General features: G+C 36.8%; 1 pseudogene; it reads left to right on the forward strand.

Annotated features, from left to right (window-relative positions):
* Nucleotides 1–306: 306 nt before the first annotated feature.
* On the forward strand, nt 307–3861 carry LOC132273311 (cytochrome P450 98A2-like; annotated as a pseudogene).
* Nucleotides 3862–4065: the final 204 nt, after the last annotated feature.

Consider the following 4065-nt stretch of genomic DNA (forward strand, 5'->3'; position numbering starts at 1 on the left):
CAAAAGCAAAAGCATGCTAAACGGGTCTTAAATAAAATTTGCGTCAACTATTCAAAATGTTAGTGCAAATTAAAACTTAAAATGTCCACGAGATTTGACCTAACCTAAAAAGATGTAAGTGTAATTTTCTGGTTTTTTTTTTTTTTTTTTCTTTCTTCTCATAAATGACCTTCACCAAACTTGATTCCCCAGTTAGTCCATGGACAAAAATACCCCTCATCAACTCCATCAGCCCCCGCCCTCTATATATAATAAAATTTCCTCACCACCTCGATCTCCCCCTACTACAAACCCCACCCTCTCTATCTCTCACTCTCCATGGATCTCCCTCTTCTTTGCACGTTCATCTTCATCACAATTCTGTCATACAAGCTATACCAAAGGCTTAGGTTCAAGCTTCCGCCGGGCCCACGTCCTTGGCCAGTTGTCGGGAACCTCTACCACATTAAGCCGGTGAGATTCCGGTGTTTCGCCGAGTGGTCTCAGTTCTACGGTCACATCATATCGGTTTGGTTCGGGTCTAGCCTACATGTCATCGTCTCCAACTCCGAGTTAGCTGAAGAAGTCCTCAAACAAAATGACCAACACCTAGCAAATAGACACTTGAGTCCATCCGCAGCTCAGTTTAGCAGAGAAGGGAACGACCTCGTATGGGCTGACTATGGACCTCACTATGTCAAAGTTAGAAAAGTTTGTACACTTGAGCTTTTCTCTCTAAAGAGGCTTGAAGCTCTCAGACCCATTAGAGAAGATGAGGTCACTGCCATGATTGAGTCCATCTACAAAGATTGCACTAGTCCTGGTTTGTGTTTTCATTTCCTTGTCCACATACATATTAGTTTTTTGTGTTGTTCATACACAGACTTATACATACACCCACACACACATATATTCTTGATCTGAATAGTAGTATGTTTTATATGCATACATATAAACATTGAATGATTATCTCACAAGTTTAGTATTTTGGTTGGCGAACTAGTGGGGTATAATTTGTGAATTTACAATTATACCCTCATATTGTCATGCATGACTCTGTAAATTTTAATTTCAGTGTGCTGGAAGGCATATAATTATTCGACACAAGCATTCGACTAATAAAAATAGGTCTAAAATAATCCCATTTGATATAATATAAAGCAAGATAATAGAATTGTTTGTAAAGGCATTTTTTCTAAATAAAAAGAATTAAAAAAATCTGGTTACCTTGCTCGGTGACTTTAGCGAAGTTAATACATTTTTTGGGGGGTTAAATAGTACCTAATGTTATCATTAGAGCCATTAACTCTTCATGTTTTACTAGTGGATTGAGACAAGTTTTTAGATTTGTGAAAAAATAAATGAATTATTTATGAATAACATTACTACTATGAGGTCTCTCTGGTGTCACTAGTTCTCCTTTAATTAGTATACTTTAGGTAAAGAAAGTAATGCAAAGACTATATCATGGCGTAATTAATATTAAAAGTGACCTCATTGTAAAAAGTAAAATAAAAATAATTAGTTCAAAATATTATAAAATAAAATTATATAAAATGGTTAAAATTAATAGTATAATTTGATGAAAGAAAAATTGTGTAAAAATTTAATTGATTGGTGTGATATTTGAAAATAGAGAGCAATAACAATACTTTTTGTTAAAAGTTAAATCAGCCTACTATAAAATATATTTCTTTTTTGCAATAAAGAGTGATCGAATCATTCACAAGATCTCTGGAATGTATATTTTTTTGGTATTTTTTAACTAAGAGAATAACAATACCAAACAATACTTTTTGTTAAAAGTTAAATCAGCCTACTATAAAATATATTTCTTTTTTACAATGAAGAGTGATCGAATCATTCATAAGATCTCTGGAATGTATATTTTTTTGGTATTTTTTAACTAAGAGAATAACATGTGCGGCCCTTTAGTGACCACTGGAGCATTTTTTATTGCCTGTGATTAGTTGTGAGTGTCAGCCTTTTTTAGACACTGCCTTGAAAATATTCAAATCACCGTCACCAATCATGTAGGTGGGACCATCATATGCATAAGATCGAATATTGTGGACCTGAATGGTAAATAATAGAAATGATATGAAATTATGCAGATAACACGGTGAAGACCTTGCTAGTGAAGAAATACATTGTAGCAGTGGCTTTCAACAACATTACAAGGCTTGTTTTGGGAAAGCGGTTCGTGAACAATGACGGGGTGACGGACGAACAAGGGCTGGAGTTCAACGTTAGTATTGCTAACGGAAGGAAGCTCGGTGCCTCCCTTTCCATGGCAGAACACATCCCGTGGCTCCGGTGGATGTTCCCCCTAGAAAAAGAGGCCTTAGCCCAGCACGGGGCACATAGGGACCGTCTTACTCGGACCACACTCTCACCCGCCAGAAGACCGGCAGAGCCAAACAACATTTTGTTGATGCATTGCTTACCATTCAGGACAAATATTACCTTAGTGAGGACACTATTATTGGCCTGCTTTGGGTATGTCATAGTACATATTTATTTTTATTTTTATTTTTTTTTTTTCGGAACCTGTATATCCAGGGCTTTGCCCTGACTAATTCTTGATCATGATATTGTGTAAATCGCACCCCCCTCTACACTCTGTTTGATAAAGTTCAAACTTTCACCTGCAGACAACCCTAAGAATTTGTTTCCAATCAAGGAGAGTTGAAACTTTGACTGAATGTCCAAACAAACAAATGCACCCATATTTTACGTTGAACCTTCAACTCTAAGACATATCCCACTAATTTTATGTGTGGAAGAGTATGTTGATATCATCATGACATTAAAGATATTAATGACATTATGATGATGTCAGCATTCACTTTCGAATTCCAAATCATTATCCGTTATTAGTAGTAGCATTTTTATTAGGAAACACTAAAGTAAATTTGATTATGTTTATACAGGACATGATTATTGCAGGAATGGACACAACAGCAATTTACGCAGAATGGGCCATGGCTGAGATAATTAAGAACCCTAGGGTCCAACAGAAGGCCCAAGAGGAGTTGGACCGAGTGATCGGATCCGAGCGCACAATGACCGAAGCTGATTTCTCACACCTTCCCTACCTACAAAGTGTGGCCAAGGAGGCGTTGCGGCTACACCCACCAACACCGCTTATGCTTCCTCACCGAGCCAATGCCAATGTCAAGGTTGGTGGCTATGACATCCCTAAGGGCTCCATTGTAAACGTTAATGTTTGGGCCATAGCACGTGATCCTACCGTATGGAAAAACCCATTAGAATTTCGGCCCGAAAGGTACTTTGAAGAGGATGTTGACATGAAGGGACATGATTTTCGTTTATTACCATTTGGTGCTGGAAGGAGAGTTTGCCCTGGAGCACAGTTAGGCATCAATTTGGTCACATCTATGTTGGGCCACCTTTTGCACCATTTTTCTTGGGCTCCACCAAATGAGCTGAAGCCAGAGGAGATAGATATGGGAGAGACTCCAGGACTGGTCAGCTATATGAGGACCCCAATACAAGCAATCCCCACTCCGAGGCTGCCATCTCACTTGTACAAACGTGTCGCTGTGGATATGTAATTCCATGTTGGAATTTTTTCTTTTTTCTTTTTTATAATTTTTTTTTTCTTTGTTTTGTGTGGTCATTGCTACGTAAGGGCTCGTTTGGCATAACTTTTGCTTCTGCTTTTACTCTGAAGAGTAAGAGAAGCAGAAGTTAGCACTTCTATCTGGCTTATAATTAGTGTTTGGAAACTGTATTTTAAAAGAGCTTTTATGGATACAAAACTTTTTTTTGTTTGTTTGGCACAACATTTAGTAAAGCTCTTTTACTATTGAAATAACGATTTTGTCCTTAAAATGGTACATTGCTGGTCACATTTCAACTGTGAAGAGATATTGAGATAATTAATAGATCATCAAAATAAATATGCAAAGCAAAATTGCTACGAGAGTTGTTTTAAATAAGTTACACACACAATAATCACAAATTGATATTTGGGATACAACTTATCATTAATTTTATATTTTTAGAATACAATCTTCATTTTTTAATGATAAATAAGGAAGCATCCGCATTCAACTTAAA

Source organism: Cornus florida, unplaced genomic scaffold (genome assembly GCF_030987335.1).
Source record: "Cornus florida cultivar Cherokee Brave unplaced genomic scaffold, ASM3098733v1 CherokeeBrave_3.0.0_Hap2_Chr09, whole genome shotgun sequence".
Classification (NCBI taxonomy): Eukaryota; Viridiplantae; Streptophyta; class Magnoliopsida; order Cornales; family Cornaceae; genus Cornus; species Cornus florida.